We start from the raw sequence: 12,837 nt of genomic DNA on the forward strand, positions 1-12,837 counted from the left end.
GATAAGTATGTTCAGACTTTTTCTTTAGAAACAGCAATCACCATAAAGGTTGGTTAAATTATTTCTCCCTGTTGCCACCCCCTCCCCTGTACTTTCAAACCCTTTTAAAATTGTGTTGTGTCCAAATTTCATCCTCAAGCATAGCTGATTTTCCATCAGTTGCCTGGGTAGAACTCCCATGAGGATGTTGGGGTTGTGAGGGCAAAGGAAGCAATAAAAGTCTTTTAATGGGGGGGGGGCAGCAAGAGAAACAATATTGCTTTTTATTTCTGTCTGGTGGTGAGCAGATTGTTTCAGACTAAAGTCTGTATGAGTGGAGATGGTGCACACCTGCCTGCCTCAGTTTTTTCTTTGATTGAAATTTTGTTCTGGCCTGCCCAATTTATGACCCACCAAGCCACTGACAAACTATGGATGGTGTTAGGCTCCCAAGGGCTGAATCAACCAGCTTGTGCTATCCTGACTGGGGGAAATAAAGGCAGATTTTTGTGACTGAGCATACAACAGACACAGCAAAGTGAGTTTGGCTTGATGGATTGCACAAGCTGCCAATTTGTGTTTCAGCTAGTGGTATAGAGGGTAAAGGGACCCCTGACCATTAGGTCCACTCGTGACCGACTGGAGTTGCGGTGCTCATCTCGCGCCATACAGTTTCCGGGTCATGTGGCCAGCATGACTAAGCCGCTTCTGGCAAACCAGAGCAGCACACGGAAACGCCGTTTACCTTCCCGTTGTAGCGGCACCTATTTATCTACTTGCACTTTGACGTGCTTTCAAACTGCTAGGTGGGCAGGAGCAGGGATCGAACAATGGGAGCTCACCCCATCGCGGGGATTCAAACCGCCGACCTTCTGATCGGCAAGCCCTAGGCTCTGTGGTTTAACCCACAGCACCAGAGAGGGTAGCATAGTGGAATAGGTTGGAGCTGTAGCCCCCATCTGCACTGTACATAAAGCAGGATTATACCACTTTAAACAGTCACAGGAATCCTGGGGATTGTGGCATGCAAAGTGTGCTGGGAGTTGTTGAGAGACATCCCACTCTACAATTCTAATCAATCCCTCTTCCTAAGGAACTTTGGAAATTGTGGTTCTATGAGGGGAATAGGGATCTCCTAACAACTCTCACCATCCTTTACAAACTGCACTTCCCAAAATTATTTCCCATGATTGCTTACAGTGGCATGGTGCTACTAAGTGTATACCGTGTTTCTCCTAAAATAAGCCATACCCCGAAAATAAGCCATACCCCTAAAATAAGCCATAGTGATAGGCAGTTTAACCTTGTAGGTTAAACTGTACCATACTTAATAAATAAAAAAAGACATCCCCTGAAAATAAGCCACCATGTGTTTTTTGAGGAAAAATAAATATAAGACAGTGTCTTATTTTTGGAGAAACACAGTAGTGCACCTGGTGCCTTAGAAACCTACTCGTGTGACAGGCCTGGCTCATATGCCATGGTAAGCCAAACTGTGTGTTACTGCAGGGCAGCTACACATCATGGTTAAGGCAGAGAGACCTCACAGTCTCAGCTACCACCATGTTTGTTGCAGGGGGTTGGACTAGATTACCCTTGGGGTACCTTCCAATTCTACTCTTGCCATGGAGGAGCAAAGTGGCCACAAGATTCTCTCTGGCAGTCTGCACAGTCACACTGTTCCAGTAAGCCTTGGTTTATGCTACTGTGCTGTATGAACCAAGCCATATTGCAACTTTTGACCGTGACCCTAATGTTAGCCCTAATGAAACTTGCTTTTTTATTTTAAAGCTATTTGTTTTATTATTATCATCTGCCCTCTTTCCCAGCAGTTTGGGACTGTGGATGTGGTTCTCTCCCACCCCCTGCCCCAGTTTATCTTTGAAACAACCAAGTGAGGTAGGCTTGGCTGAGCTATGTGGGTGGGAGGCCAAGGTCACCCAGGGAGTTCTAGGGCTGAGTGTAAGCGGAAGCTGACATTCTCGGGGTGCTGAATTCTCCACCCAATAAGTTCAAATCCCACACTTGTGGGGTGCTAGCATCATGGTAAGATCAGAGTGAGAATCGTAGGCCTGCTTCATACGCCCCTTAGGGCAGGCAGCTGCCTGTCTCTCTCTTCCGAGGCTTAGTTTCTCTGAGCTAAAGGTCACAATCTGCTTCTGGATTGCAGCCCAAAAAAGGTCTCTCCTTCTTTTGTTTGCAAACTGTGGTTGTTGGCGCTTGTCCAGCGTGATCTCAGTCCCTGCACCTACTCTGTTTCTGTCGCATGTACCAAGGGTTTTTTTTCTGCTGAGTAAAGACATTAGCAACAGAAGGAGGCTGGACTGTTGTCATTGTTTGAGCAGGAAGTACTGCTTCTTGGGTCTAATTCTCTCCCGCTCTGTCAGGGCTTCAGCATTCTGTAATTCATGGCCTGAGGCAAACTACACATCCCGTTAAAGTCATCGGAACAGAGGAAGTTGCCGTATACTGAGTCAGACCATTGTCCACCTCAGTATTGGCTACACTGGCTGGCAGCAGCTCTCCTGTGTGCCATGCAGGGATCTCTCCCAGCCTTCTCTAGAGGTGCCAGAGAAGGAATCTGCATACTCTCCAATATTTTTTCTGATGAAAATAGGGACAACCTAAGGAAAAGTGGGGCATTCTGGGATCAAATCAGAAACTGGCATGGCCTCTGTAAATTTGGGACTGTCCCTGGAATGTAGGGGCAACTTGGAGGGTCTGAATCTGTGACCTGCATTCAAGGCAGATGCCTTACCACTGAGCCACAGCCATTAGAAGAATAGAACTGTAGAGATGGAAGGTTCCCCCCCCAAGGGTCCCCTAGCCCAACCCCCTGCAATGCAGGACCGCTTTTATCAGGGAGGTGGAAGAGTTTTCCCAGGGATGGGGAGCTTTTGGCCCTCCAGATGTTGATGGACTTCAGCTCCCAATATCCCTGACCTTTAGTCATGCTGGCTGGAGCTGATGGGAGTTGAAGTCCAACAGCATCTGAAGGGCTACAAGTTCCTCTGCTCTCCCCTTCATTTATGCCATGGTCCTCACATGGGGCCACTTCCAGACTGTTGCAGTTTTTGGGTGGGATTCAATCACAAACCCACAAATTGGTGGGGATAGAGGGGATCTCAGTGGTAGCTGCTCCCAGACTTTGAAACCCTAGAGAAGCTAGACTGGCTCCCTCCTTGTTGCATAGCTGCCAAGTTATCCCTTTTTTAAAGGGATTTTCCCTTATGCTGAATAGGCTTCCTCGCGAGAAAAGGGAAAACTTGGCAGCTATGTCCTTGTTGTTCTTCTTCCGCTGACAGATGCAGACTTTCTTGTTCTAAAAGGCTTTGGGGAACTGACTGCTTTTAATGAACGGGCTGGTGATGTGGCTGTTTTTATTGTAATTATTAGTATGGTTTTAATAGATTTTATACAGGGTGAGTCCTTTAAAAGAGGCCCCGAGGATACAGAGTACACATGTTCCACGGGGCCTCGTTTAAAGGACTTACCCTGTATATGTATATAGTTTTAATTCCATCAATGTTTAGTTGTTTTTTAAATGATTGCTTTTTCTACGTTTTAGTGGTTTTTATTTTCATCTGTAGGTCGCCCTGAATCCTGTCAGGAAAAAAAGGCAGGGTATAAATAAAAATATATATAATAATAAAATATAAAACATCCACTTAGGTGGGAGTTTTTGTGATAAAGAAAGTGATGGGAACTTGCATTGAAAAGTGTGGGGTAACAATTTCTTAACACTTTGTTGTCTAACTTCGCTGGAAGCAAATCAGGATGAATGCCCAATACACAAACTGTCTGGAAGAGACGCCAGACTGAGCGCGCTCAGGTTTCAGGACCTTTTCAGACACTGAAGGGAATCTGTGTGATGCAGGATCTTTCCCAGCGATGAGCTGACAACAGGAAGCCTTGGGACTGACCAGGCCTAGCAGAAATGTTTTGACCCTCTCCTCCTCTCTTCTGCTGGCTAGCAGAGCCTCTGCTGTGATTCCGTTTCAAGTGGAAACACGGTAGATCCAGCTCAATGCCCTTTGGTCTCTCTTGACTTTAAACTGTAAGCTGCTTGGGGCAGAACTCTTCGTCTTTTTGTGCTTGTACAGCAGAGCACCATGCACGACATTGGCACGTTCTAAAATAACATCTGTAAAATCAATCATTCCTTATTTAAAGAGGGAGGTTTAAAACAACAACAACACCCCGGTAAAATAACCTTCCCATATACATGAATTTTTCATTCTTATGTTCCAATTTTGCTACTCTTTTCCTGTTCCCCCTTTTAATTTTTTTACTTTGTCCTCCCCATCCCTGTTTTTTTTTATTGCGCTAGGAAATTCTTTAATTAAAAGTTTCATTCTCATTCTGGAACAACTTGATATTAATAATGCATATCATATTGAGAGTATGTAATTGCTCATGGTTGTGTATATATTCCTCCTTGAATTTTATATATATTTCCTCCAGAATTTTAGGAATATTACCACTAAAGTCTTGCTCTCTGCTTCAGTGGGTTCGGGTGCAGATGTTATGCTAGCTTTTGGAAAACGCTGACTTGTAACCTTGGGAATGCACATTCCTTCACCTTTCTGAGCCACACATCTCTTCCCTTTTTGCCTTTTCAGTGGCTTTTGATTCAATGCTAATCACACTTAATGCTAACCATGGAAGAGGGACAGGGGCAGGGCCTTAGGGCTGCGTCAATTTGGAGAATAGGCTTGACAGTGATCCCTCCCAAGAAGGACGTAAGGGTGTCGTGACTCTTTCTCTTGAGTTAAGAGTGGGAGGAACTGGGTTGTGTCCAACTAACATTTATTCTGAAGCAGACCTACGGTAAATTATTTATGCCCATTAATGTCAATTTGTCTACTCTTAGTATGAAGTGGCGAATGCGGTGGTCGTGTGGGGTGGTGAGATGGGTGGTTGTGTGAATAGTGGGTTTTATGTTGGTTGGAAGTTTGTATCACGCTGCCTAGTAATTTTCACTGATCTTGAATTAGAGACACATGTTATTATGGTTATTGTGTATTTATATGATTAGATTTACCTTAATGTAAATTATCTGAAATTGTGGTTATTGCATCTCCGTGTATTTTAATTTTTCTTCCCGTAAACCATTTTGAAATTTCTGTGCTGCAAGTAGCCTATAATCGACTTTATGAGGATGACAATCCCTCTGAAAGCCAGTTGCTGAGAATCCCAAGAGCGGGGAGATGCTGTTGTGCTCACTTCCTGCTTTCAGGTGTCTCAGAGGCATCTCATCAGCCACTGGGAGAACATGATCCTGCACTGTGATGGGCCAGTGGCTTGACCCAGCAAGCTCTTCTGATGTTCTTAGTAGTAATAATAATAATAAATATGCTGCTTTGAGATGGGCATTCACAGAGTGGCATTGCAGTGTGTGTGTGTGTGTGTGTGTGTGTGTGTGTGTGTACGCATGTGTGAAAGGACAGACCTCTCCCAGCCCCCACCTGGTTACAATCCAGTGCAAACCACCATTTGCAGAGATCTGATCTTGCATCTGCAGCAGGGTTTGCTGTGGCCCAGAGGTGGGGTGTGGGGTGGGGAGTTTGGGCTCAGAACCCTGCCTCTGATGAAACTTTAAAACACAGGCCCCATGTTCCAAAATGCCATTTTTAAATTGCCCATGCATGTGAGAGAATTTTGGGGTTCAGAGCTGTCACTCCTGGAGGATGGAGAATATGAATATAGCTGCACTGCCACATCTGATGGAGCTAGAGGGGGAAGACCATCTGTGTGTTGTTGATCTAGTTATATATATTTCCTCCCCCCCCCTTCCCCAACCTTTTGTAATTAGCAGCACGTTTGGGCTGAAGATGTTCTGAGCCATGCACAGGCTCTTGAGGATGTTACACCCCCCTGCATCTTGCTAGCCCTAATCTTAGCTGCAGATGGCACAACTCATGCGAACATTCACCCACTCGGGTTTGCAGCTTCTGGAGGAATTGGCAGATCTGAAATCTTTCACACACGTATCCAGCTTGTCATGCTGCTCAGCTTGGGGTACATGCTTGCAGGTGGCACCGTGTCATGCTGGCCTAGGACAATTTTTGCACTGCTAGGCGTTTAATATTTAAGCAGCATGCTGCCATATTGGATAAGCCCTAACCCCCAGCTTTTTCAGAATACTGAGCTAAATTTATTATCGAACAGTTCATTAATTATTTCTGGTTTTTTAATTGTAAAAAAAGGAGGAGGTAAAAAATTACAAATGTTGCATTTACATTGATTGAATTCAAATCCTAATCCAATACGTTTGGTTCAGGTGTCTATACAGTGGTACCTCGGCTTAATTCGTTCTGGAGGTCTGTTTTTAATCTGAAACTGTTCTGAGGTACCACTTTAGCTAATGGGGCCTCCTGCCACTGCCACACGATTTCTGTTCTCCTTCTGAAGCAAAGTTCTTAACCCGAGGTACTATTTATGGGTTAGCGGAATCTGTAACCTGAAGCGTCTGTAACCTGAGGTACCACTGTACCCCAAACTATTATTTTTGTTTCTGTCATCCAGGCAGATCATGGTTAGCTTCACTCCTTCCCTGCCTTCCCCATGAACCCCCAAATGATAGCCGCCAAGGGTGCCAATACCCCAAATTGTGATTAGGTTCAGTTGCATCATCAAAGTGCAGTTAGCCTGTACTGTATTATACAAGGCAGCTGAAAATCATGGTTGCAGAACCTGGTTTCATAGCCACTCACAAAGTATGGTGGTTTGGATGATGGTGGTTCAAACATTATGACAGACCATTGGTTTGGCATCATATCTGAACCATATTAATTGTTTTTCTGGTGTAAACATGCACAGTTCACTAATTCTGCTCACATGTCAAACCAAACCATGAACCATGGTTTATGAAGCTTGACCATGGTTTGGCAAGGCATCCCAACTGACAAACCATTGCTTGTGGTTGCTTCATAACTAAGAATGGACAGATGCATATATCTGGACTGTGCCATTTTTGTACGTGTTTCAGCCTGTTTCTGCATTCAACTACATATTAAATACAGTATATACGGTACTTTAACCCTATTTACTCTTAAAGCACCCATTTCAAAAACTGCATTTTGATACCCTTTTTTGAGCTTAGAATTGTGCTAGAAAATTCAGAAAGCACTAAGGCCACTGGATAACTAAATTCTGACCTGCGCATTAGTCCGGGAAGTACAGGTCAGGTAAATTAATTTTGATATTTGCAAATACCAAATTCTTCAAACACCCCTAGTTTGAAGTGGGATTTGCAAACAGCACTTTGTGATGCATATGGTTTGCTGTGATATTCATGTTGCCCAGTTATCTCTCTCAGCCCTAGTTCCTTGTTGCAAAATGGGAACAAAAATAGGTACCCAGTTGTAACTGAGGACAATTTTATTGCAGCTTTAATTAATGGGGGAAATACAGAATTTCAGCCTGTGTAACTCTCCTCTCCTCTGTGGTGCCTTGACATGGTAAGCTACACTGGCTGAAACTGCTGTTCTCCATGACTCTTCAAAGGCACAGCTGTCAGGGAGGCGGGACTTGCATAGTTGCTGTGAGACTGAAATTTGTGGTTGAAATGGACTTTGTACGTAAAGCACTGCAGTCCTTATGGGGAGTCAAGAGACTGAAGTGATGTAAAGGCTCTCCCCCCCCCTTCTAATCCCAGGGTGTCAAATCAAGAAAAACCAGTCTCCTAGTGGTCTTCTGTTTTGTGTTCCAATTTTGTGTGTGCGCGCGAAGACAGCTCGTTTATTTTATTTAAGGCCTGAGTATGTAGTCAGTTCTTAAAATTAACTGATGGGCTGTTGACTTGTCACCCTGTGAATAAAACCTCATTGCTTTGTAATTTTGCTCGACAGGGTTTCTGTCCTGTTGACAGTGTGCTCATTACAGGGAGAATATAACCCAGATGTTGGGTCCCTGTTCTCTGTTTTGCATGTGCCTTTCTTTCATTTGTTCATTCTCTCTGTCTGTTAATCTGTTTATGGTGCAAATTGCGTGCCCAGCCTCAGAGTCCCCCTTCCCGGCATGCCTAACTGCTGAGTGTAAAATGAATGGATACATCAACTGTCTGGGATTTAAACGGGCACAACTTTATTGATTTCAGACGTAGGAAGCTTTGGCATAGGCCAGTGGTGGCCAAAGTTGGCCCTCCAGCTGTTTTTGGACTACAGTTCCCATCATCCCTGACCATTGGTCCCGTTAGCTAGGGATGATGGGAGTTGTAGTCCAAAACCAGATGAAGGGCCAAATTTGACCACCACTGGCATAGGCATTGGGTGTGTATCCCTCTCAGCCCCCCTACTGGAGGACGGAGCCATGACATGGTTTATTCAGGGGTGGATCCCTCACAAAACGTAGGTTTATGTGGATGGCCCCCAAACGCTGAGGGAAGCTCTGTGGCCCGCTAGCCATATGCACTTGGCTTTATGGACAGAGACTTCCCTCCAGAGCCCTCTAATGCGGTACCCTTTTAATGCCGCCACGGGGAACAGGGGGTGGATGAAAGGCTATAGGATTCCGCCCAAGGCCTAAACCGCCAAAGTTGTGACTAGTGCTACAGAGAAGGCGAAACCTGCAGAGCAGGGGGAATTCCTTCCCGGCTCTGAATACGGTAACCACCAAAAGACCTCAGCAAAGCGCTCCTAGCTGAAAAGGAAAGGGTTAGAGCAGTAATCAAGTACGAATGAAGGGAAGGGAAGGTTGGTTGACGCTCCCAGCCGACTGGATGCTGTGCAGAGTGGTTGGCTGGGCTAAGTAAATGGCCATGCCCTGTCCCCTCCAGGGCCGCTGCGGATTAACTCGTTTGAAGGACAGGTTTGGCAGGAACCCGTGAGCCTCCACGGCAGCTGGAGTGGTGGAAAAAACATTCCTAAAATGGCGCCACACGTCTGGCTAAAAGGGGAGGCGCTGTGTTGGGCCGCAACAGCCACTCACTGGCAAGATGGCATACGCGGCCATTCCCAGCTCTGCTTTTGTTGAACAAATAACAAAACGTTTTATTAATTTTTTGGGGGGGGGCTTTTTATATACTGTCTGTGTCAAGATATGGCCACAGTCAATGAGTAGTATCAAAAAGAACAAAAGAAACTATAAAACATCTACAATATATTTTGAAAAGTTATTTGCCCTCTATGTGTTGGACACCTCTTAAGATATTGTAACCAAAATTTGCATGATAGTTCCCAAGGTCTAGGAGGAGGTTTTCATCTCTCTTTGGGAACTGTTGGACACCATTTTGAGTAGAGATGGCAGGCAGAACTTTTCAAAACTGTCCTAATTTCAGGGGCAGACTGTCCAATTTCTGTCCTGAAGAGAAATGGGAAGTTGCTGCCTCCCTCTCTGCCGTGGAAGGCTTCCTTACCTGGGTCAAGCGGCCCACAGAATGGTGGTGGCAGGTTCTCACGAGATCTCGCTGGATGCCACTGCCACTCCTTTTTTGCTGGCGGCAGAAGTGGCAGGGTGGGTGAGGCATCCATGGGGCACCACCTCTTGTGGTTCCACTGGCCAAGGCAGCTATCTCATCCTTCCTCATGGGCAGGCCAGCCCTGACTCATTTTAATCACTGATTTCAAAATTAATGAAATTAATTTTTGGGTTTTGTAGAATTCGTAGAATTCCTGAGCAATGCTGGGATATTATAAACAAAGGCTTTATAGACAAATGCTGTAGCTTAAAACAGCTTAAATCCCCCTCAGTCATATTAAAACAGCAGCAATAGTTAACAAAGCAGCAGTAACTCAGGGTAAGAGGCAAGTTCCAAAAATCTGCTTTGAAAGGTTTCTTCTTAGCTGTCAACTGAAAAGTGAGGAAAGATGGGGCCAGGTGGGTTTTGCTAGAAAAGCCATTGTAAAGTCTGGTTGCCACAGCAGAAAAGGTCCTACCCTTCCTGTTTAGGGAAGCTTTTAATGATTTCTGTATTTTAATGTTTTGTTGGAAGCCGCCCAGAGTGGCTGGGGGAACCCGGCCAGATGGGCGGGGTATAAATAATAAATTGTTGTTGTTGTTGTTGTTGTTGTTGTTCCTAGGGAGGCTGCCTTATCCCAGGTCAAACTATTTGCCCACCCGGTCGAGCATGGTCTACTCTGATTCAGAGCAGCTCCATGAGGGCATTTGACTATTTTGTTAAGTCAGTACTCCCTGTATCATTTTGAGATTGTGCTCCCTTTTTGGCCAAAGCCTTCCTGTATGCCATCTAAGTTGGTGTTTCTCACAAATTATGATCTTGTTTATTTTTTCCTCCTGTTTTGATGTGTCATTTAGTCGTTGACCAGTTATGATTTTTGGATGCCACCCTGGGAAGGAGTTAAAACTGAAGGGGAGCATATAAAGGTGTTGATTTAGTTGACTGAACCAACCAATAGTCACACAAACACAGGGGATTGTTGTGGTGTTGAATGGGAGTCTGTACACTCTAGATTCTAGAATATGTCACAGAGTCCTCTGAATTAGAACACAGGGTGACCTGCTTATTGAGCATTGATGCTGACTTGTTTGCAGGCAGGATAAATGCTGTTGGTTCAAAACCAGTATGACCTCACACTTCTGGGTGTTTCTGCATCGCTTTCCTCACTGCGAAAAGTCAGATCTTTTAGGGAAGCCGGTTTGTTGCAAAAGACTTCCAAATCATGCATGCAAAATCCTGTTCTGCCACTGCGCCTTGGCCCTTTCCCAAGTGTGCAAGGGTTCTGCAAAAGATGCTTAGGGTTTATTGGCTGAGGAATCAGCATCCATAGGTTTTTCCCGGGGTTAGGAAGTTTGCCCCGCACTGTGGGAGTGCAGGAATTACTGAAACTTCCACAAAGATAAGCTAGGGCTGCAAGGATTAATTGAAGATCACACAGCAATTGCCTTTTCATTAGCTTACTTATTTGGCCTGGAGGAACAAGAATGGCCTGACATCATTGTATGGAAACCTAAAATGCAATTTTGTGTTTCATCTTTGTGATTCAAATGCAGGAGTGTGCAGGCAGTGTGTTTTGTCATGTATAACCATGCAGGCATGAAGTGACCCACCTCAGGCTCCCTGCGGTATATTAGAGGCATGCAGCAGCTTTTATATACTAACACTGCAAGCCACATGCCTGTTCTTCCAGACCAGGCATCCCCAGACTTCGGCCCTCCAGATGTTTTGGACTAAAATTCCCATCTTCCCCGACCACTGAACCTGTTAGCTAGGGATCATGGGAGTTGTAGGCCAAAAAATCTGGAGGGCCGCAGTTTGGGGATGCCTGTTCCAGACCCTTCAAGTGTGCCTCCATTTCCCAGGGACAGTCCTGGATTTACAGAAGCCGTCCCGGTTTCTGATTTTATCCTGGGATGTCCCGTTTTTCCTTAGGAAGTCCCTATTTTAATCGGAGAAATGTTGGAGGAAATAGAGTTATGCGACCCCCCAAGCCAAGGACAACCTCTAGAAGACATTGGAAGGTAGCCCTGGATAGTTTTACTATGATTTATATATGTTGGAAGTTGCCCAGAGTGGCAGGGGCAACCCAGCCGGATAGGCAGGGTATGATAATAATAATAATAATAATAATAATAATAATAATAATAATAATAATAATAATAATAGAATAGGACATTCCTATTTCCATTGGAGAAATGTTGGGCAATATGTTCTTCATTTTTGTGGTTGACTCCTTTGAGAAGGGAGAAGGAAAGCCGTCCTCCACACCTATGCTTAGCATCCTGCCAGCAAGTCTTCCTGCTGTAGCTGCCCCAAAATTCAGTTCTGGGGTTGCAGCTGGGGAAGGCTGGCTGATTCTCTTCATAAGAAGACATAAAGCCACTGGCCTCCCATGGACATGGAGTTGGCCACTGTGAGAATGGGATGTTGGACTCGATGGGCCTTTGGTCTGATGATCTAGCTTTTCTTAAGCTCTGGGAGACGTACTTGTCTGCAGTTCAGTGGGTAAGGAGAAGAGCAAGTGACTCTTAGCTCTGGAAAATCAGATCCGTGCTCTTGGGTAAGCCTTCCCTGTGTCTGAGTGAGGCTGGGCAACAGCTGGATTTTAGCTGTTTTAAGTACTGTATTCTCAAATTTCTGCTCTCCCTGCAATGTGCTTTGGTCCTTCTTTTAAGTTCTGCTGCAGTAGTTCCTTAAGCACACAGGATCCATTTGTGGGTATCACCTTCTTTTTCAGTTTATCCAGTACTACTGGGCTCCACCTTAGTGCACTACCTGTCTGACCATGGGGTGTTAAAAAGGGGGTGGAGCAGGAGCGGTGGGGCTGCCCCTCCTTGACTCTCCAGCAAAATTAGGCTCCCACAGTGGATCAGATATGAGCACCTGTACCAAGAACAAACCTCCAATCTCTTTTTTTTAAAGCACAAAACTTCAGTGTCCTTAGGTTCAGCTGGGTTATGTTTTGCTGTTGCTGATTTTATTTATTTAGTTCTTTTGCTTTAGTACTATGGTTGTTTTGCTCTATTTTTTAACGTTTTCATGCATTTGCTCGTTTTTAGTGGTTTGTAACTTTTTATTATGAACTGCCCAGAGGACGTTGTTAAATGGGAGGTATGCGGATAAATAAAATGAAGCAATACCCACTTTCTTCCACACTATGTCTAATAGTAGTAGAAACATTGCCCTCCCTTTGTCATCTCCCCACCCCCACCATTTGCAAACTAGTAAAAAGTCCCATAGGTGGAAGAAAAGCAAAAGGCGTCCTTTTGTCATGGGCAGTGGTCCAGATTTTTGCACCATTTGGGGCACTGTTCCATCCTTCCAGTCTCTTGTTATTACAGTCCTAGACATTGCCTCTTTTACTGCCTGCCTTTCACTCAGGATTATTCCCCAGCAAAGTGGTGTCTTTGCAAGCCGCCTCAGAGTCTCGCTCTCCAAGGAGTGCCTCTGTGCATTTT

General features: G+C 45.0%; 1 protein-coding gene across 12 annotated transcripts in view; it reads left to right on the top strand.

Moving 5' to 3' along the window:
- PITPNM2 (phosphatidylinositol transfer protein membrane associated 2) overlaps positions 1-12,837 on the top strand; it is a 213,112-nt gene that overhangs the window by 51,770 nt on the left and 148,505 nt on the right. The window lies entirely within an intron of this gene.

Source organism: Zootoca vivipara, chromosome 16, assembly GCF_965207765.1.
Source record: "Zootoca vivipara chromosome 16, rZooViv2.hap1.1, whole genome shotgun sequence".
NCBI classification, from domain to species: Eukaryota; Metazoa; Chordata; class Lepidosauria; order Squamata; family Lacertidae; genus Zootoca; species Zootoca vivipara.